The sequence below is a fragment of the Sarcophilus harrisii genome, chromosome 1 (genome assembly GCF_902635505.1).
Source record: "Sarcophilus harrisii chromosome 1, mSarHar1.11, whole genome shotgun sequence".
NCBI classification, from domain to species: domain Eukaryota; kingdom Metazoa; phylum Chordata; class Mammalia; order Dasyuromorphia; family Dasyuridae; genus Sarcophilus; species Sarcophilus harrisii.
In genome coordinates, this window is record NC_045426.1 from 526,409,833 (window position 1) to 526,433,555 (window position 23,723).

A 23,723-nucleotide genomic window follows, 5' to 3' on the forward strand; every position below is an offset into this window, starting at 1 on the left:
CTCAGAGCATTGAGCAAAGATAAAAGTCATAAGTTAGCTAGTTTGTGGCTTGGATTCCATGAGCCAGTGGAACTTTCCATCTGACTGATAATTATAGAATTCAGCAGCAGTCTATTAAAAATCCAGTTGGTGAGTGTAGAGGGCTGAAACTCTTGAGTCGATGCACTGAGGTCAGGACAGCCAAGCACTTGAGGCTAACTGCCAATTGGACAAATACTCTATGGGCATACTCTTGGAAAATGGCCCTTTCCACTATCCTGTGCTGGCATATACGGAGAATTGTAGGAGGGACTGGGCATGGAGTAAGACTAGCCAGAGCCACTTTTGTGGTGGATGAGGAAGAAGAAGGTTGTGGAAGATCCCCTTCACTTCTACCCCTAAAGACCAAGAATAAAGACTAAGGACTTTTGCCTCTCCTGACTCCACCTGATTCTAAGGTATCCTGGGTGCTAGCATGGTCATCACAGGTGAGTCCACAGCTATAGTGCTCAGACCCAAATTCATTTCACAACACACAAAACTCAGAGAAGAAGGACAGCAATCAGACTACTTTTGAAACATTAAAACCTTAAGGTCCTCAGCCTGAGGTTCCCTTAAGATCTTCTAATTATATAATGCACAACACACTAAGAAAGCAATAGTAGGACCAATCTGGATATTTCTCCCTCTCCCTTACCCCCCCACCCCCACCCAAGACATGGCGCTGACATAAATACTGTAGATAGCAGAAAGCTGGGAGAATATCCAAACCTAATAATAATAATAATATTTGACACCAGAAAAAACTATGGGATGATAGGTATGTTCAAAAACAACCCCCAAAGGAGAGAATGACTCAAAATAATTATTGCGATTCCAAAAACACAAAACAATCTCAAAAGCACATATTGAGCACAAATTCCAACTACAGGTTCTACTAAAGTTGAAGCAAGATTTAGCAAATAAATTAAAAATGTATTTTTATGAGTGGAATGAGAGTGCTAGAGAAAAAGTAGAATATGAAAACTATGGAAGGAAGAATTGAAAAAGAAATTAGCAGATTGATAAGAAATAAAAAAATCTTGTCCAAGCAACAAGTTCTCTGAAAATTAGAATAGAAAAAATGGTAAAATAAAATAAAAAAACTAGAAAAATAGAAGAAAACGTATTTTATAGGAAAAGCAAGTGATCTAGAAAACAGATCTAAAACAGACAATTTTTTTTTAATTTAATAGCCTTTTATTTACAGGTTATATGTATGGACAACTTTACAGCATTGACAATTGCCAAACCACTTGTTCCAATTTTTCCCCTCTTTCCCCCCACCCCCTCCTCCAGATGGCAGGATGTCCAGTAAATGTTAATTATATTAAAATATAAATTAGATACACATTAAATATAAATGATCAAACCATTATTTTGCTGTACAAAAAGAATCAGACTCTGAAATATTGTACTATTAGCCTGTGAAGGAAATCCAAATTGCAGGTGGGCAAAAATATAATTAGGAATTCAATATAATGGTTTTTAGTCATCTCCCAGAGTTCTTTCACTGAGCGTAGCTGGTTCAGTTCATTACTGCTCCATTGGAAATGATTTGGTTGATCTCATTGCTGAGGATGGCCAGGTCCATCAGAATTGGTCATCATATAGTATTGTTGTTGAAGTATATAATGATCTCTTGGCCCTACTCATTTTACTCAGCATCAGTTCATGTAAGTCTCTCCAGGCCTTTCTGAAATCATCCTGTTGGTCATTTCTTACAGAACAATAATATTCCATAATATTCATATACCACAATTTATTCAGCCATTCTCCAATTAATGGGCATCTACTCAGTTTCCAGTAAAACAGACAATTTAAGAATCATTGAAAGCCATGACCCAGAAATCAAGCCTATTTATCATATTTCAGTTAATTATAAAAGAATTCAAAAGAATCCACATTAACCTCCTAAGAGAAATCTCATTGTGAGAACTCATAGTAAAATTCCAGAGCTTTCAAGTAAAAGAAAAATTACAGTAAGCATTCAGAAAGAAAGAATTCAAATCTTTTTTTTTTTTTAATAATTATAACTTTTTATTCACAGAACCCATGCCTGGATAATTTTTTTACAACATTATCCCTTCTACTCACTTCTGTTCTGACTTTTCCCCTCCCTCCCTTCACTTCCTGCCTCAAATGGCAAGCAGGCCTATACATGTTAAATATGTCACAGTATATCCTAAATATAATATATGTGTTTATAACAGAACAGTTCTTTTGTTGCACAGGAAGAATTGGATTCAGAAGGTAAAAATAACCCGGGAAGAAAAACAAAAATGCAAACGGTTTACATTCATTTCCCAGTGTTCTTTCTTTGGGTGTTGCTGTTTCTGTCCATCATTGATCAATTGGAACAGAATTAGTGCTTCTCTTTGTCAAAGAAATCCACTTCCATCAGAATACATCCTCATACAGTATCATTGTTGAAGTATATAATGATCTCCTAGTTCTACTCATTTCACTCAGCATCAGTTCATGTAAGTCTCTCCAAGCCTCTCTGTATTCATCCTGCTGATCATTTCTTACAGAACAATAATATTCCATAACATTCATATACCCTAATTTACCCAACCATTCTCCAATTGATGGGCATCCATTCATTTTCCAGTAAGGATTCAAATCTTGATCACAAGCAGGATTACATGTATTATAGGAGACACCCTTGAAAAGGATAGGAAAGGATCTATATTCTAGAAGGTAAAGAACATAGGCACATAACAAAGAATAAGTTGTCCAGCACAACAGAATATAATCTTAAAGAGGACCTTTTATGAAATAGAAATCTTGCAAGTATTCCCAACAAAAAAGATAAAAGCTACATAAACTTTGAAGTATAAGCACAGGAGTAAAACTGATACCTTAAAAAGGTTAACATGAGTGAATAAAGAAAATATTAAAGAAAAACAAACTTTTTATGTTATAATATTAGATTACATATGTATCCTTTTTAAAACCATATATGCAAAAGACATGTATAATTAGACAAATGGTTTTATGCTTTGACAATTAAAAAAATTTAATTTTCCCCTCTTACATAATGAAAGCAATTCTTTTTTTTTTTTAATTGTTATTTAATAGCCTTTTATTTGCAGGTTATATGTATGGGCAACTTTACAGCATTGATGATTGCCAAACTTTTTGTTCCAATTTTTCCCCTCTTTCCCTCACCTTCTCCCCCTCACCCTCTCCCCCAGATGGCAAGATGACCAGTAGATGTTAAATATATTAAAATATAAATTAGATACACAATAAGTTTACATGACCAAACCGTTATTTTGCTGTACAAAAAGAATCAGACTCTGAAATATTGTACAATTAGCCTGTGAAGGAAATCAAAAATGCAGGTGGGCAAAAATATGGCGATTGGGAATTCAATGTAATGGTTTTTAGTCATCTCCCAGAGTTCTTTTGCTGGGCGTAGATGGTTCAGTTCATTACTGCTCCATTGGAAATGATTTGGTTAATCTCATTGCTGAGGATGGCCAGGCCCATCAGAATTGGTGATCATATAGTATTGTTGTTGAAGTATATAAGATCTGCTGGTCCTGCTCATTTCACTCAGCATCAGTTCATGTAAGTCTCTCCAGGGCTTTCTGAAATCTTCCTGTTGGTCATTTCTTACAGAACAATAATATTCCATAATATTCATATACCACAATTTATTCAGCCATTCTCCAACTGATGGGCATCCACTCATTTTCCACTTTCTAGCTACTACAAAGAGGGCTGCCACAAACATTCGGAAAGCAATTCTTAATGTTCATTTTTTTTAAGTTTTGAGTTCAAAATATTATTACTCCTTCCCTTCCTTCACCCTCTTCTAAGATAATGAATAAGGTAATGCATATTATACTTGTGCAGTCATGTTAAACAGTTCCTACAGTTTGTGCAAGAAGATTGAGAAAAAAAGAAAGAAAATAGTGTGCTTTTGTCTGTATTTAGACAATTCCGTTATTTTTCTGGAGGTGGAAGTTATTTTTCTTCATGAGTCCTTTGGGAGTATCTTGGATTATTGTATTCATGAAAATAGCTAAGACATTAATAGTTCTTCATTGGAAAATATTATTACTGTATATAATATTCTCCTGGTTCTGCTCACTTCACTTTGTGTCAATTCATATGAGTCTTTCCAGGTTTTTCTGAAATCATCCTATTTGTCATTTTTTGTTTGTTTGCTTTTCTTTCTCTCTTTTATTTTTTTCTCCCAATCCATGTAAAATAGTTTTTAACATTTGAAAACTTTGAGTTCCAGATTTTCTTCCTTTCTTTATCCTTACCTCCCACAGAGAAGGCACATGTGAAATTATGTAAAACATTCATGTAAAAATCATGCTTTGAAAGAAAAAAATCTTCCCCCAGTAGGGAGAAAAAAAAATCTCACGAAAAATTGTTTGTTTGTTTGTTTTTAAAGTATCCTTCATTTTGTATTCAGATGCAATTAGTTCTTTCTCTGAGTATGCATAGCATATTTCATCTTAAGTCCTTCAGAGTAATCTTGCACCATTGTATTGCTAAGAATAGCAGAGTCATTTACAGTTGATCATTCCATAATACTGCTATTATTCTGTATAGCGTACATTTCACTTTGCATGAGCTCATGAATGTCTTTTCCAGGTTTTTCTGAGAGCATCCTGTTCATTTCTTGTAAAACAATAATATTCCATCATGATCACATACCACAGTTTATTCAGCCATTCCTCAGTTGCTTAATGTCCTTCAATTTCCATTTCTTTGCCCTCAGAAAAGAGCTGCTATAAATATTTTGGTAAATATAAGTACATATTTCCTTTTTAAAAAAAATCTCTTTTGTGAAATATTCCTAATAGTGGTATTGTGAGGTTAAAGGGTAGACATAATTTTATAGTCCTTTGGGCTCAGTTGCAAATTGCTCTGCTGAATGGTTGAATCAGTTTACAATTCCATCAACAATGTATTAATGTCTCATTTTTCTTATATCCCCTCCAATATTTGTCATTTTCCCATTAACCAATCTAATCCATATGAGACAGTACCTTAAATTGTTTTAATTTGCATTTGCCTAATCAGTAGTGTGAGTGCTTTTTTTTTTTTAAATAAATTTAACTCTGTTCTCTATACATTTGAGAAATGAGGCCTTCATCAAAGAAATTTGCTTCAAAAGTCTTTTCACAAATACTATTGCTAACTGAATTTCCCATATTTATTTTATTGCCACTCTTTTCTCATCATGTCCTTCCTCAAAAATGTTTTGCTTTTGTCCATTCCTTGCCCCAGTATACTCTCCCTTCTCTTTCCCTACCTCTTTTTCATCCCCTTCCCCTCCTGCAGGTAAGATAGATTTCTATACCCATAAAGAGTTGGCATGTTATTTCCATTTTGAGCCAATTTTAATGAGAGTAAAGTTCACTCCCTCTCTTTCCCGTCTCCCTTTTCCCTCCTTCCCTCCATTGTAAAAACTTATTACCTTGTTTATGGCAGATAGTTTAACCATTCCACTTCTCACTTTTCCTTTTATCTAGCACATTTCTTTCTCACCCCTTAATTTTATTTTTAAGATACTATTCCTTCATATTCATCTAATGTCTTTGCCCTCTGTCTATATATACTCTTTCTCACAGCCCTAAAAATGAGAATGTTCTGAAACATGTATTATCCTCTCATGTAGGAATATAAAAAAATTAACCTTATTAAGTCCCCTTTGAATTTCACTTTCCTGGTGAAATTATGCTTTTTTGATTCCTGTATTTAAAAGTCTTTTTCTATTTAACTCTGGTTTTTTCATCAATAATGCTCGAAAATCCTCTATTTCATTGAATCTTCACCTTTTCCCTAAATGATTATATTCTGTTTTGCTGGGTTAGTGATTCTTGATTGTAATCCCTGCTTCTTTTCTCTCTGGAACATAATATTCCAAGCCTCCCAGTCCTGCAGTGTGGAAGCTACTAAATTTCGTGTTATCATTTGACTGTGACTTAAGCATATTTGAATTGTTTCTCTCTAGATGCTTGCAGTATTTTCTTTTTTATGTGGGACCTTTGGAATTTGCTTGTAATATTCCTAGGTATCTTTGTCTTGGGATGTCTTTTAGGAAGTGATTGGTAGATTCTTTCAGTTTTTATTCTTTGTCTCTATAATATCAGGACACTTTTCCTCGATAATTTCTTGAAAGATGATATCCAGGTTCTTTTTTTGATCACGACCCTCAGATAATCCAATAATTTTTACAGGTCAATTGTTTTTGCACTGAGATATTTCACATTGTTTTCCATTCTTTCAATTTGTGTTATTGTTTCTTGATTTTTTCATAGTCATTAGCTCCCACTTATTCAAATTCTGATTGTTAAGGATTTTTTCCCTCTCAGTAAGTCTCTGTACCTCCTTTCTTATTTGGCCAACTTAAGGCATTCTTTGCCCTTGTACTTAATTTTTCCTCACTCTCATTTCTCTACCTAATTTTCCCTCTATCTATCTTACTTGATTTTCAAAATATCTTTTGAACTTTTCCATCACCTGAAACCAACCAATTCTCATTTTTTGTTGGAAGTTTTAGATGTAGGAACTTTGATTTTGTTCTCTTCTTTTGAGTGTATTTTTTGATCTTCCTTATTACTATAGTAACTGTGTATGATCAGAAACTTTCTGCACATTTTCCTAGCCTATTACTTGATTTTTAACTCTTTGTTAAAGTAAGATTGTGTTTTCAGCTTGTCCCAAGCTTCAGGGGCTGTTTGTGTAGCTGTTTTTGGAGATTCTTCTAAGGACCCATAAGTTTTTATTTCTTCTAAGATATTACGATCCAAGGAAAAATGTTTTACTCCTCTCCTGGCTTGTGCTCTGGTCTGTGTGTAATCACAAACATCTTTTCTGCCCTGGGACAGTGAGGAGGATTCCTAAATGTTCTGGCTGTAAGTTCAAGTATATTAGTGCTGCTTTTCTTCTCACCCTGGGACTGTGAACTGCATTTTGGATATGAATATCAGCAAAGTAGCAGAGTCCTGCCTTATCACTTGCCAAGAGACCCCTTCTGACCTTACTATCCGTGGGCTGAAATTCTGGAAGCTGCTGGCATTTCTCTTGTTACTGTTGCTGCTATTGATGATTCAGTGACTCCCCAGGCCAGTTCCTGGTTTGTTGCGGCCCCTTTTGTCACACTAGTGGAACAAACCTTTCTTGATGATTTTCTTTGATATTTGTGGGCTGAGAGCTCTGCAAACTGTCACTGCAGCCACTGGTTCAGGGGCCCAAAGTTTGCTCCTGGTTTGCTGTGGCCAGAGCTGTGTTGGCATGAACTTAGTATTTGGAGAGGTTAGGGGGAGAGCTTGGGGAGTCCCTGCCTTTATTCCACCGTCTTGGCTCTACCTCCGTTTGTCATTTCTTATAGCACAATAATATTCCATTACAGTCATATATCACAACTTATTCAGCCATTCCTCAGTTGATGGTCATCCCCTCAATTTTCAGCCACCACCAAAAAACCCCAAAACAACAACAAAAAATCTGCTATAATTATTTTTGTACAAATAGGTTTTTTCTCTTTCAAAAATTTTCTTTCATTTGGATATAGATCTAACAATGGTATTGCTATATTGAACAGTTTGCACAGTTGTATAATTCTTTAGTCATACTATCAAATTGATCTTCAGACCAGTTTTCCTATATTCGTTAGAAAACATCTATCATTTTCTTTTTTTATCATATTAGCCAGTCTGATCCATGTAAGATGATATCTCAGAGTTGTTTTAATTATGTCTCTAATTGATAGTCTTTTAGATAACTTTTATATATCTATAGTTCTGATTTCTTTATCAGAAAACTGCCTTTATCAGTTGGAAAATGACTAATATTGTTATAAATTTGACTCTGTTTTCTATATATTTGAGAAATGAGGTTCTTATCTGAGATACTGACTATAAAAAATTTCCCCCAGTTTTTTGCAAAAACTTTTAAAATTTTATATAAAGAAAATTATGTTTTGTATTTTTTAAAGTTCTCTATATCTTTTTTAGTTCTAAATCCTTCTCATTTATAGATTTGACTGATGAATTATTTCATGCTATACTAGTTTGCTTTTGGTATCATCATATATATGTGTAACTTTGATGATTTTTTTTTTGATGGTTACTTGTTATTTTATTTTATTTTATATTTTTTGCTGAGGCAATTGGGGATAAGTGACTTGTCCAGGGTCATGCAGATTGTGTGGTAAGTGTCTGAGGCCAAATTTGAACTTAGGTCCTCCAGACTTTAGGACACTGCACTGCCTAGGTGCCCTGTTTTTTTATTTTTAATACACATTGTTTTATAATCATGTTGGGAGAGAAAAATCAGAGCAAAAGGAAAAAAAAAACATAGGAGAGATAAAAATACAGGAAAGTAGTGAACATAACATGTGTTGATTTACATTCAGTCTCCTTAGATTTTTTTCTGGATGCTGATGCCATTTTCTTTCCAAAGTCTAGTAGGATTGCTTTGGATCACTGAACTACTGAGAAAAAACAAGTCTTTCATAGTTGATTATCACACATTCTTGCTATTATTGTGTACAATGTAATCCTAGTTCTACTTGTTTCACTCAGCATCAGTTTGTGCAAATCTTTCCAAGCCTTTCTAAAACCAGATTTTTCATCACTTTTTATAGAACTATAATATTCTCTTACCTTCATATATCATATCTTGTTCAGCCATTTTCCAATTGATGGGCATCTACCCATTTTGAAATTGATAATTTTAAAAGAAGAATTAAATGGGAGAAGAAGAAGATGGGCAGAGAAAAGGAGGAGCTGGAAAATAATCACATCATTGGTATGCAAGTAGAAGTCTTTAACAATAAGCAAGGAAAGGATAAGAAGAGACCAGGTGACACTTGCATCTCCTTTGTCATCCGGATTCATCAGGAAAAAAAAGTAACTATACATATACACATTCATATACATATATACAGACACAATGTGTATAGAAATACATTTCTCTCCACAGAAAAATTGTAGGAGAAGGCGAGATAACAGTAGGAGAGGATTAGTCCTTAAAAAAGAACATACAAAAACATATGTAGCACTTTTTTTGTGGTGATAAAATACTTAACCGAGGGAGGTTGTACATCAATTGGAGCATGAATGAACATGATATGATATGTAAATATGATTACAGTAGTGTAGTGCTATTAGAAATCTTTTCCCAGAGAAACCTAGGAAGACTTGTATAAACTAAAGTCAAATGTTGTGAGCATTACGAGGGCAATAGTTTTTACAATGTCAAGATTGTAAAGACAAATAATTATAAAAGACATAAGAACTCCTTTGAGCAACACTAGCCATGACTAGCCATGACACCAGAGGACTCATGATGATATGTTCCTTTCCTTCACAACCATATTTCTTTCATTCCTGTGTCACTCACTCCATGACAGAGTAGTGAAAGACTTTTTTTTTTTTTGTCATTTTTTTTTTCTTGTTGCCAGTGCAGGAATTTGTTTTGCCAAAAAGGTTTTTTTACAGTAGTTTATTTTGTCTTTGTTATTTGGATTAGGAGTGATGTTAGTGACAGAGAAGGCATACTTCTATTGCTTGAAAAAATAATTTTATTAAACTTGCTTTCATGGCAGAGTGGGCATATTAAAATTAGCTATTGGTGTTATCTCAGTGACATTCAGTGTAATTTTGATCTGAGATTTCCTTCCCTTTCCCCGCCTCAGTATCTTACCTTTTTTGGATACTTTGTCATTACATTTCTCAATATCCTCACAATTTTATACATTTATCCCAGAACTGCTGCATTTACTTGTTCTATTCTGACTGTTTTTTCCCATTTTTATTCCCTTTGGTGTCATTTTTTAACCTTCTCTATAAACTTATTTAGGACGGATGTGATGTAAATGTAGTAGTTCCAGCTGTCTTTCATAGAGAAATCTACTTATAATAATTTTTCAGATCTTTTTCACTTTTCTTTGTTGCCCTCTTCCCATTTTGTACTTTAATGCTCTTAGAATGACTTTGCTTATTTGGTTGGATGTCTTGCCCAACTTTGTTTAAACTTGTTTTATCTCTTACCAAGGATGATAAAAAATCTGCCATTTCTTTGTGTTCTCCTGTTAAAGACAAAACTTGATGTAAGTTGTGTATACTCATTTTTTCTACATTTGCATTAATGGGAATGCATTATAGAAGACTCTTAATAACCATGACATTCCCATGTATAATAAATATAATAGCTGTAAGAATTTTGTTTCCTAGAAAATTCAATATCTTGAATGAAACTAATGATTAAGTGACATATAAATAGAAGTTTTAAGAATTTGTTTTATGTGACTTGAACGCTCTGTGACATATTCATGATTTTGGCAAAGAACATTTTTCTCCATTTGTATGGCTAGCATCCAAGAATGATATGCATACACATTTGGTGATCTTTTTTTGACTTTTTTGATTTATGCTTGAGTATCTTTTGTTTCCTTTCTTACCTTTGTCTACCGTTTGCTGACATACTTTTAGCTTGAAGTGAGACAGCATTCTATTTGTATTCCCTTTGTTATTGGCCTTACCAAACTACCTCTTTTTTCATTAATTGAAAAACTGATTTTCTAATGATGGTTGTAATTTCTTTTTCTTCCCAATCATATTTCTTTCATTCCCATATTTGCATCACAAAATAACATTTTCTTACAGTTGTTAAAATATATTCTGTGTTGTTTTTCATTGACTTCAAGTTCAACCTTTGAAAATCCTTCAAATAATTTGTCAACATTAAAAGTCCACATTAGGTAGTATGAAGTCAGATTTGAACATTGTAAACAGTTTGAAGTATAATGCAGGGAAACAATGAAAATTATTTCATTTCTGCTATGGATTTTTCATAATTTCAAAAATAATCCCTTATAATGAAGATAAATTTTTTTTTGATGTTCCAAGCAATAGTTTCTCACCTTCCTTACTGAGTATATAGGATATATAAAGCAATTAAATCTGATATTTCAGAATTTATCTTATTTTGTGTATAATTTATTGCTAATTAAAATTAATTTTATTGAAGTAATTGAAAGTAATTAGGAAGTAGGTGCAGTTCCATAGTATATAACACCACTGAAATCTTTAGAATGGTTTCTTACTCGTTTCCTAGAAAATTAATATACATATATGTAGGAATACCCCCTTCCCCCAAATGAGTGGAATTTATAGAATAGGAACTGATATTACCAAACCTCTATTTTTGCTTGTGTGAAGGCATTATGGTCTAAGTAATATTTTGAAGCAGATGAACCTATCAATCAGGGCACTCTCTTAAAAAATTAGATCACAACTCATCCCCATTCTCTTATAGTAGGCAACTCTTGTCCTTGTTTTTTAGAAAATCTTTGACTATCCCTATCTTCTGAAACTGTTTATATATCAGTGGAATATAAACTTCATGCTTTTGCCATATTTTGAGTCTACTTTTTTTTCCCCCTTTATATATAGAGAGAGAATAAATATTTTTCAAGTGTTTTCTTGTGATCAAGAGATATGTTATTCAATATACTCTTTGATGACATTTTATATGCCACTTCTTTTGATTATCTCTTTATTTGTATCATATTGCTGCCAACTCATAATAAGCCTTTCCATTGCCCTTTGGGTGACTCTTAAGTTTAATTCCTTGAATACTCTGGATTTCAGTTGATCCACAAATATTTTTTAAACGAACTTCTAGTATGTGCCAAACAATATTCTAGATACCAGGAATATCAAGACAAAGAATAAAATAATCCCGATTTGTAATAAACATATTCAAATGTAAATTTGATGCAAAATGATGAGATAAAGTGCATATATAGAGGATTTAGTCTAAGACAGGATAAACCTAAAAACAAAAATTACTTAAGGCTGAGCTCCATTTTTCACTAGAAATTTCTGGCAAGGCTGGAAAGGAACCTAGGAATAATAAGCAACTTAACTTAAATCCTCTCAGTAAATAAACAATCATCTTACTACTTTGAATTTTCTTCATATCTCCTTTCTTTTCTGGCTTTAAACATGTACAACTCTCCTCATTAAAAAACAAACAACCCAATAATACAGCGAATGTTACTAGATCTATCAAATCCTCTATCTCTTCTCTTTTTTTTAGCCAGCCCCTTTGAAAAAAGTTGATATTTTCTGCCTCTTCTTCCTCTTTAGTAATTCTGTAACCTAGAAAATAGCTTCTGACCTCATAACTCATTTGAAACTATTCTGTCCAGATTTTCCAATGGTAATAATAGTAATAATCTCTTAATTGCCAAATCTAATGTTATTTTCTCCATCCTAATCATCTTCTTGTTCTGTCTGCTTTGTTCTACATGATTGATCATCCTCTCTTAAATATATTCTTCTTTTTGTGTGTTTCTGGTTTTTGGTTCTTCAGGTTTGCTTTTGACCTATAATAATTCCTTCCTGGTCTCCTTTGACTCACCATTCATATCCTGGTCTGTAGTTGTAGCTCTGTAGTTTACCAAGAGTATATGCTAAGACCTCTTCTCTTTTTCCTCTATACCTTTCTGTTCTTCCAGTAGTCACATTAAAGTCCTATGGATTTAAAATACTCTTCCTATGGAGTGAGTTCTCTGTGTGTGTATTAATCCAGATTTAATTTCCCCTGAACTCAGTCCTGTTCCACAGTACCAGTCGACTATTGGACATTTCAAACTGGATGGCCCAAAGATGTTTTAAACTCAGCCTTTCCAAAAAAATGAATTTATATTTCCATCTTTTCGATTAAAACCTACTTATTATTATTTTTTTAAAATCAAAGATGCCATCAACTATCCTTTGAGTTTCCTAGGTTGATAATTTCAGGATTATCCTAGGTTTTTTATTTTCCTTTACCCTAGCCAGGCAGTCACTATAGGAGTTAGCTCTGGGAAGAAATGGGGAGATATAAAAGATGGGAAAATGAGATAGCAATAGAAACTTATTTTTAAAAGCAGTATATACCTGCATTGATATTTGGAGATGATTGAAGTATAGTGCGATTCTTAGTACCCTTTGTGTCACCTTGCCCCTGTCATTACAAAAACACCAAAGAGCTACTTCAGAATAAAAGTCAGTTTATTGTTTTTTGGCCTGCTTCATAGATTTGTAATGTAGAAAGGAGAAAGAGGAAAACTTTAAGCATTCATATGGATCTATTATATTTCTGGCACTATGCTAAGTATTTTACAAATGCTATCCTATTTTGTCGTTTCAATAACTGTGCAGTGTGGATGCTATTATCATTCCCATTTTAAAGTTGAGAAAATGAGGCAAAAAGGTTAAGTGACTTGCTCAGGGCTACATAGTCAGCCATCTTCAGAAGCAAGGCCAGTTTATTGGTGATTTAGTTTTTTAATCTAAATGGGATGACTGTAACCAAAGTACAATTTTTTTCATAAAATGTTAGATTCAAAAACATTTATTTCACCCATGTCTAAGAATTCTCAAATTCTGTATGCTAATTTTAGAACTTCACTTTTCTAGTCTTCTTTAACCCATTTTATTCTCAGTATGGCTCATGCCATGTGCAATTCATTTTGTGTGCTAATAGAACTGAGTTATAATTTTCACCTTTAGCAATAGATGTTACTATTTTAAATAGAGTCATATGGTGCAGCTAAGTGGCACAGTGGATAGAACACCAACCCTGAAGTCAGGAGGACCTGAGTTCAAATCTGGTCACAAACAAGCAGTGTGACCCTGGGCAAGTCACTTGACCCCAGTTGCCTCAGGGGAAAAAAAAAAAAAAAACTAAAGTAGAATAGTTTAATATTTTTGGTGGAGAAGACCGTAAAAAATCTTCCACTTACAGCTTTCTAGAGAAGCAAAATGCTATAGAGTAAACAATACTGGACTTAGTATCAAAGGGCCTAAATTCCATTTTTTACATAAACCACCTCTTATGTATCTGGATGAGTTAATGGATCAAACTAAAACAAATCGGCTAAAAATCACCAGAAACATTTCTTAATCCTATATTTTCATTTTGATAGTGAGATAAACTGAGGATCTGAAAAGTTATTTGCCCAAAATCAGATTGCTAGTTAGTGGCAGATATATTCATTTCTACTTAGCTTAGATTCAGTTTAATTCTGTAAAAAATGCATTGAGTATCTATTGGAATTTATAGTCTAGTAGAAGAGTTCAGAATTTCAGATAACTCATAAGAAGTTCATTTTGCATTTCATCAGGTGTTTTTTAAGGCCAGAAGGTTACATGGCATTTTTTTTTTTAAGGTAGAATCATAGTTTGTAAGGGTCATCCAGTATTTTTAGCATTCTTTGATCTTCACGATTTCTCTGAAAGTTGTAATAGATTATGCTGATCAAATTTTTTGTCAAAAAAATCATTTTGAATGAATGGTCTTCTCTAGATACTAAATATATGTAGGACATATTCACTTAGAATTGAAAAGAACATTTACAGCTCTGGAGGGGAAAGTGAGGCAGATGACCTTGTCCAGCCCTCCCTCACTCAAATCTAATTCACTTGCATATCATAGCATCATCTCCCTGATGTCAGGGTCCTCTTTGAGAACAAAGGACAAACAACAACAGCAAATATATATATATATATATATATATAATTTGTTCATTCATTCATTTATTAATTTGTTATAATAACTTTTTATTGACAAAACCCATGCCAGGGTAATTTTTTACAACATTATCCCTTGCACTCACTTCTGTTCTGATTTTTCCCCTCTCTCCCTCCACCTCCTCCCCTAGATGGCAAGCACTCCTATATATGTTAAATATGTCGCAGTATATCCTAGATACAATATATGGGTGCAGAGCCAAACAGTTCTCTTGTCAACAACAATATATTTGAAGAAATGAAGTGATATTAATAGTATGGAATTTAACAGAATACGAATAAATAGTGCCATGAAAGGAACCAATAAATTGTACACAAGTCCAGGAATGTCTTCTCAGTTAAGACACTGTGCTAGGTTATACAATAGATATGAAGACATAGCAGCTGTTGCTTCACTTATGTATCAAAATAGTCTTATCCTCGAAAAAAATGCCATTTTTCCCATTAATTTGGATTATAATTTGAGAGATGTTTTATCTTCATTTTTAATTTACCTTTAATAAGCAATGCTTCCTGACACTTGATCTTTTAAGTTTCTCTTCTCTCAGTCTTTCGGTGAAGCAGTTAACCTCTAAACAAATACTTAAAACACACTGGTGATATCATTAGTTAAAGGAATCCTCATGTAATATGAATAGTCACTTTTGAATTTTTCCTTATGAAAAATTTAATATTCAGGGTTTTCTTAAGTCAATACCCAAGTAGAAAAACCTACTATGAACCTCAATTTTCGTTAAGAACAGGAGGATAATTTGTTAAATAATAAAATTAGTAGATGTACATAGCTATTTTGGCAAAATTCTTCAGGAAATTGTAACTACAAAGTAACTTTGACTTACTCAAAAGTAGAGAACAATCATGAGGATAAAATATTATTTAACCTGGGAACTCAGTTTTACATTCACTTCAGATATTAAAGAAGAAAAGAAAAGACTTTGAGTGCAAACTGAAGTGTCAATTTTTCCATTCTATGTTTAGTGCATTTCTAGAGTGTATCTTAAATTATAATATGGATTATAAAATCCTTTTTATATAGTCTCTTTCAAAACATGAATGAAAATTTGGAAATAAACAAATATTTTCAAAACTTATGGAATAAATATACAGCAGAGGGGCTTCAAGTTGCATCCCTATATGTAGTCAGCTAGCAGTTTTTAATAAGTAAATAGTCTACTCAGCACATTTTAGATGAGGGGATAGAAAAGTGGTCCAGACTTTTAATTTCATTATGGGAGGAAACCTATTGGAGAAACCCCTTTTCCTAAGTTCAGTTCAGTAACTAGTCTGTAGGTGATTTTTAGAGATTTGCTAGTTTATAAATGGATTAGCCCAGATAATAATAGCTATTATTTATATGGAACTTTAAAATTTGCAAGTACTTTATGGAATTTGGACCCAAATCTTTCTGCTTCTGTGTCTGTATCTGTGTGGTTACAAGACCACACATATTCTGTGTCCTGCATCACCTTAAAAAACACAATAACCATGTTGTTGGTTTTCTTTTTTTTAAACTTGTGTCTTTGTTGTAATCCATTTGGGATTTTCTTGGCAGAGATATTGGTGTGGTTTGCCATTTCCTTCTCATTTCACCTTTGAGGAACTAAGACACACAGAGTTGGGCAAGTGACTTGCCTAAGATCATCCAGCTAGTAAGTGTCTGAGGCCAGATTTGAACTCTAGAAGATGAGTCTTCTTGACTCCAGATGCAAGTCCTCTATCCACTGTGCCAACTAGGTGTTCCTAAAATAACCTTTCTATTTGTAATTCTTAAAATCAGATAATTTTAGAATTAGAATGGATCATAAGGTCATTGGATCTAATTAACCAGTCTTTCTCCTCTCCTCTCCCTCTCCCTCTCCCTCTCCCTATTCCTCTCCTCTCCCTCTCCCCTCCCCCTCTCCCCCCCCTCTCTCTCTCATATATATATCTGAAGAAATATATATATTTGAAGAAATGAAGTAATATTAATAGGATGGAATTTAACAGAATACGAATAAATAGTGCCTAATCTCATATATATATATATATATATATATATATATATACATACACACATACATACATACACACATATGTTTCTTTCTATAAGTATTCTTTTCTAAATTACTTAATTTGGAAAGTTTTTGTGGGGGTTGAGACATCTTAATTTTTTTAAAGGTCACTAATACCTACTTCTCTTGCCTTAATTCACTGGTTACTAATTTTCTACCATCTCTGATTTCCCAAGAAAGGCAATATGCTACATATAGCATGTGCTAGATTTGAAGTTAGAGGTCCTGGGTTCAAATTCTACCTCTGTCATTTGCTACCCATGTGATTTTGGGTAAATTAGCTAACCTCTCTAGGAAATGGAAGTGTTAACTTAGATGACTCTGTGAAAACTTTAATGAACCATGGAAATACTAGTTGTTTGTTATCTATGATCCTTTTGATCAGCTATAAATTTAGCATTTCATCTTTAAATGAGCCCCATCTAGTGGGAACAGTTTGAAATTGCAGAATTTACCTAACCACTAGAATTTGGAGGGGAAATACTTAGGATGGGTAATCAAAGATCTCCTAAGATTTTTTTTTTTGGTGTTATGAACCCTTTGGTGAAGACTATGGAATCTTTCTCAGAATAATGTTTTTAAATGCATAAAATAATATACATAGGACTACAAAGCAACAATTTTTTTTGAAATATAGTTATCAAAATACCTTTTTTAATTTCACATACACCAGTCTAAGGACCCAACTCAACTATCCTATAGAAAAAATAAGTCTAAATGATTTTTGTCTTTGAATTAAAAAAATATGTGATAGATTTATTCTAAAAGTTCTAGTCAAAGAGTTTAAGAGTTTCAAATAGAAGGCTGAAATCAATGATTTATGTTCTGAGAAGAAGTTGAGAATAGAGAATTCATTATTTCAACAAAATAATTCAGGAGACATTTATCAAATACTATGTACTGAACAATTAATGAAGATTAATCATAATGGAGATGATAAAATTGAAGTAACAGTCTGTTTATAACTATCTTATTTTATAACTTGTCTTATTTTAGGGGACATTATTATATCCTTAGATGGATATGGATTTATATGCATTTGAATGGTGCTGCTAAGACATCTGTATTTAACTTCTTCCTCACACACTGTCACGTGGGTCATCTCAATTTTATTCCATATCTTTCTTGATCCTTTATGCCAAATGCACTTTCATTTGCTTTCTGAGAAATTTCTTCTTTACCACCTCTCTAAAAGAACCTTATAACATCATTTCCTGAGTTCTTACTAAGGAAGTGTAAAACCAGGCCTCTATCTTACTGTGTTATGTATACAAAAAACTTAGAATGTTTACTTTTTACCAATATAGAAAAAAAAAACACAAAGAAAAAGATCCATTTAGCAAGAATAATTAGTTAAAATAGAAAACTACTGGATGATGGAGAGGGTCATAAAAATTACTCTGGACAAAAAAATTCCTAGCTATGTCTCTGGTTGTCCAAAAAAGTTTGGTACATTAACAATAAAAGCTTTATCAGAGAGCCACATGTAGCTAAAATATATCTGAAGAACAAAGAAGAAACCCCCATACATATGAACAAATGAACAATAAAAGGAAGAAAGATTAAAAAAAAGAAGGAAGAAAAAAAAGGCCTCTGATAATATAAATAGATGTGCAAATTCTATGTACTTGTCAATAATAAGTCTCAGGGCACCATTTTTACTAAAATTCTAATGAACTTTTCCCATTCTAAATAATCTTAAGAGAGGTTAACAAGATTGCTAGAGACAACAATAAAACTGATCCACCAAGGGAGAAGCTAAATAGGCCATTTAGCATAGGTACATAGAGTCCTACATTCCTCAACCTTACTTGAAAGCATTATTGTATCCATTAGAAAAGTCATCTGATTGATTCTTTCGGTTCTTCCTTTACAGTATCTTTTCCATTTGTTCTCTTCTCTTTCATTCAGGCATCACCTGTTATCTCTAGTCTTCACTACTATAATAATTTTAATCATTCTTGCCACCTCCCATTTCTCTACCAGTCTAATCTGTTGTATGTACTGCTACCACATGAATTGTCACAGCAAACTCTAATCATATTTGTCCCAGTCAAATTCTTAGAGTGGTCATCCATTTCTTTAAAAAAAAAAATACTGGAGACTTGGAGCAGAATAGGGGTCCTCCTGAGAACAATGGCAATGCAGAGGCAGTGGGGCAGGAAGCTGCTGCCTGTGAGCCCTGGCAGGAGGGGGAAGCTTTTGGTTTGGGGTTTCAGGTCAGAGGGAAGAGCTGACATGAAGCTAAGGACACCATTCTCCCATCCTAGGTTTAGCGGTCCTTAACACTAATTGTTCTTATTTTTAAGAAAATAAATAAACAGGCAGAGAACAAAAGAAAACCTAACTGTAGAAACTTACTATGGGAATAAGGAAGATCAGGGTTCATCTTCAGAGGAGGACAATGAAGAACAAAAAAAGCCTAAAGAGTAATGTTACTCTACACAAAGAGTAATGTTAAATGACTACCTACCCTGAAAGAATTTATAGAAGAACTCAAAAAAGACTTTTAAAATAAAGTGAGAGAAATTGGGAAAAAACTAAAAATCAACAACAAAACTGTTCAAGAAAACTAAGAAGAATATATTAAAGAAGAAAATAATTATTTGAAAATTTGAATTGGGCAAGGGGAAGACAGTAAAAATACAAATAATGAAAAAATAGAACAGAATGTAAAATGTTGTATAAGAAAAACCAAAAATTTACAGATTGAGAAGATAACAGAATAATTAAACTATCTGAAAGCTGTGACCAGAAAAGGAACGTTGACACAGTAATGCAAGAAATAATCCAAGAAAATTGTCCTGGAGAGATAGAACATGAAAGGAAAGTAGAAGTAGAAAAAAATCCATCAATTACTACCTCAAAGAGATCCTTTGTGGAAAATCTATAGAAATATTATTGCCAAATTTTGAAACCCCCAGATCAAAGAGAACATTTTGCAAGAAACAAAAAAACTAGTTAAAAGCCAATTCAAATATGCTGGAGGTACATTTAAAATTGTACAAAACTTACTTGTGGCCACAGTAAAAGGCTAAAGGTCTTAGCATTATATATATCAGCAATCAAAAGAACTAGGCCTGTCGCCAAAAATCTCATAATCTGCAAAAATATTCATAATATGAAATTAAAAAATGGACTTTGAATGAGCTTGCAGATTTTTAGATCTTTGTTTCAACCAATTCAAACGTAATAGAAAATTTAACATATAAAAACCAGTATCTAAGATTAATTCCAAAGAGCTCACAAAGACAAATGGTTTTTGTGTTTTGTGTGGAAATCTACCATATATTTAAGATTGACATAAGTAATTGGGTAGTTTATAAGAAGGATTTGGGCAGAGTTGAGTATGTTGGGATTCTAAAAAAAAAAGTCATATGTCTATGAAGAGGTAAAAATAATAATTATGTTATGCAAATGAAGTGCAGAGGAAGAATCGATATATTGTATTATGGGGGGAGGGGAGGGAGACAGGGCTGAACAGGTTCTGAAGATATACTCAGGAATATGTTAAATAGGGAACATTACCATGAAGGGTATAGTACCCTCCAAAATCTATAAAGAATAAGAGGGAGGGAATAGGATAAGGTGGGCTACTGAAGCATGTATAGTAGATTAGTGGGAAAGAAATAAGGAGGGAGGAAAAAGGTGTAGCATAGGATAAAGTGGGGTACAGAGGGGTTTTCAAATTAATTTGAGAAGGTATTTAGATTTATGGGAATGTATAAAGTAGGAAAGAAAGGCTAAGTGGAGAAAATAAGGGAAGGCTCCATGGACAGGGGGAAGTTAAGTAATAGCAAGGCAAATTAAAAAGCAGAATTAAAAGAGAAGCATTAACAGGGATAAGAAAGAAGAGATATACACAAAAACTATAACAAGGATCAGGAGTAGAATTTATTAGAAAAAAAAAGTAAGGCTAGTAATTGATTTTAAACAAAGTCAAGCTTACAGATTCAATCAAGAGAGAAATCTATATTATTTGTCAGCCATTTTAATATTGTTTTAGATGCATGTTTACATATGGATAAGCATGTATATTTACATATGTGTGTATATATATATGTTCTGGGTATGAACATGTGTGTATGTATATGTGCATATATATATGTATCTATATGTATATGCATATATAAATATATCTATGCTTAACTGCAGTCTGCTTGAGGGAGGTGGGAAATGATAGAGGGAAAAAGATAAAGTAAAAAGCGTATAATAGAGAACAAAAAAAAACCTACAAGGAAGCAAAGAAAAGATTGACACTCATATATATAATTTTTTCTATTACTATATATGCTTTCTTCAAATGGAAATTTATTCTTATACATTTTGAATCTTTCCTGATGTTCTGCTGGACGTATGACAATATTTTTGTTGTTTTATTTTTTTATTTTCCTTTTAAATCTTTCCTTTTTCTATTCTGTTATTTCTTGTTTTGTATTTCATTCAATAAATATATTTTTTAAAAAGAGAAAAGAAGAAGAAGGTAATTTGGTCTAGTTCTTTCATCTTGATGAAAGAGATGAAGAAAATTCACGCCCAGAGATAACAGAGGCAGATAGACGTTCTGAGTTCAAATCTTAGATCTACTTACTTCACATACAGAACTCTTATTGTATCAAGGTCTCCCTCCCTTCACCCGTGATTGATGATATTATCATCATCATCATCATCATCATCATCATCATCATCATTTCTTGCTGACATTTACATAGTACCTATGTGCAATGGCTGTGTGGAGTGGTTAGGTAGTATTATCTCATTTGATTCTCATAACTCTAAGGAGATTATTTTTCCAGTTGAAGAATTGAGGTAACAGATTAAGTGGTCAAGATCACATAGCTAGCAAGTTTCTGAAGCCAGCTTTGAACCCAGATCTTTGCCAAGCCCAGCCCTAGACACCTTGCTGCCTTTAGGCAGTAATAATTACAGAAAAGTTTGATAACTGCTCTTATTCCTTGGCAGGACACTAATTAAAACATTTTCTTTGAAATGATGCTTAATACTAAGTTTAAAATATTTCTCCTTACTTTCTTTATGATCTAGTAAAACTTTAAGGTCATCATACTAAAATTGCTTCTCTTGCCTTGTAATAGACTGAGATAGCATGGTGCAAAAAGAGAAGGATGATGGGTTTGGAAGCATAGAATCTTGGTTCACATCCTGGCTCTGAGAAACTAGGTGACTGGGCATGTCCCTGAATCTTTCTAGTACTGTTTCCCAATTTGGAAAATGAAGAGGCTTTTACTAGATATCTTTCAGAGTTTGTTTCTGTGATCCCATGATACTCTGAAAGACTCTCAGAACTTCATGGCAGGTCCCATTTAACCATTCAATGATCAAAGAATTTATAATTAATATTGATAAATCTGAAATGTTGCTTGCAACATTTTGATGATGTAGGCAGGAAAAAAGTTACTCTTTGGCCTTTTCTTTCCCAGTTATGTGGTATCTCAGACCTACAAAAAATTTTATGTAGCATACAAGTAGGCTTAGTATAGGAGATGATGGTATCTGTTAAGACTTAGATCCTCCATCAGCATTTGCCATTATTTTCTATAAAGCATCATCTGATCTGATGAGGACTCTGCTTATTAAAATAAAGTAGATGGAACATCATAAGTATCAACAAGAGTATGACAAAAATGTGTTTTGCAATCCTTATTTCTCTTCTGCATTTAAAAAACAATAATAAAACACCTTTTTAGGCCTCCTACTTTCTTGCTTTAGCAACCCTGTCTTGACTATTTTATTGTAGTCTACATTCTATTTAGATTTTCAGAGATATCAGCTTATTTTTGTCAAAGATACGCCCTTCTTAAAAATAAGATATTATTCAGTTTCCAAAGTCATTTGTTTCTTCTGCACTCAATAATAGGATACAGTGCTATTTCTTTCTCAAAATTAAGTATGTACCATACCTTAAAACGTGTGTATTTTAGTAATTTTATTTTCTTCATTTGATAGGTGATTGGGTCTGGTGACTTTTAATACCTAGCATTTTGTACAAGGAAATAATATGGGTGATAGAACAAAATTGACAGTTCCAATAAACAGTACTAATTAAGTACAGTACTAGCTTTTTGTTTTTACTCCCCAATGTCAGTAAACAATGGTGAATTTAGGGGTGACTCTAATATGGTATCTACATTGTGAAAATAAAGTGGAAGGTTTGAGTTAACAGAATTCTTTGGGACTGTCCAGAATCACTTCAGTTGGTAAAACATAGAATTTTTGTTTGGAGGAACCAAGAAATTGATCTAAAATTTTTTATTAATATTTTTAAAATATACATTCGTATTGATATTTTCTATTACATTCCTATAGTACCCTATGTGCTTTGTCCTTCCCTTTAGCAGAGGGCTACCCCATATAACATAGTTCTTTTTGGAGAGGGAAAAACTACAACTGATCAATACATTGAAAAAGTCTGCAAATATGTTAAAGTATAACACTTTGGGACCTTCTACTTCCATAAAAATTGGGGGTATCTTCTAATATCTATTCATTTGAATCCTACATGATCTTTAGTAAGTTTGTTACATTAATTTTGATTTTTTTTTTTTTTTGGTGGCAGTATAGTTCAATAGCACTATTGCACTTAATGTGTTTAATGTTTTATTGGTGTTCTATTTCACTCAATATCAGTTTATAAAAATGTTTCCATGTTTCTTATGTATTCATCACAAACATTATTTCTTAAATTTCTTTTACATTCATATACCACAATTTGTATATTTTTCCCCAATCGATGGAATTTCTCATTTGTTTCTCATTCTTAGTTATCAATATTTTGGAGTATATGGGAACTTTTGTGTGGTAAACTCAGTATTATTTCACAATTCTGCCAATGGTGTATTAGTGCACCTATCTTTCTGACCCTTCTCTTAATTGTACAATCTTTATTTTCCTTTCTGGGTATATTTATATAGTAGGTGGATGGATATATATATATATATATATATATATATATATATATATATATATATATAATCATTACTAGCCATTGTTAAATAAATGCAGCTTCTTTTCCACAAAGAATTTACTTTCTTATCCAAAAGTAATCACACAAAAATAATTAATTAGAAGCTAC

The 23,723-nt window shown here is 32.9% G+C and overlaps 1 protein-coding gene across 2 annotated transcripts in view; it reads left to right on the top strand.

Annotated features, from left to right (window-relative positions):
• The window catches only part of ZNF407 (zinc finger protein 407), a 620,467-nt gene that overhangs the window by 419,822 nt on the left and 176,922 nt on the right, over window positions 1-23,723 (top strand). The gene's annotated exons all lie outside the window — the stretch shown is intronic.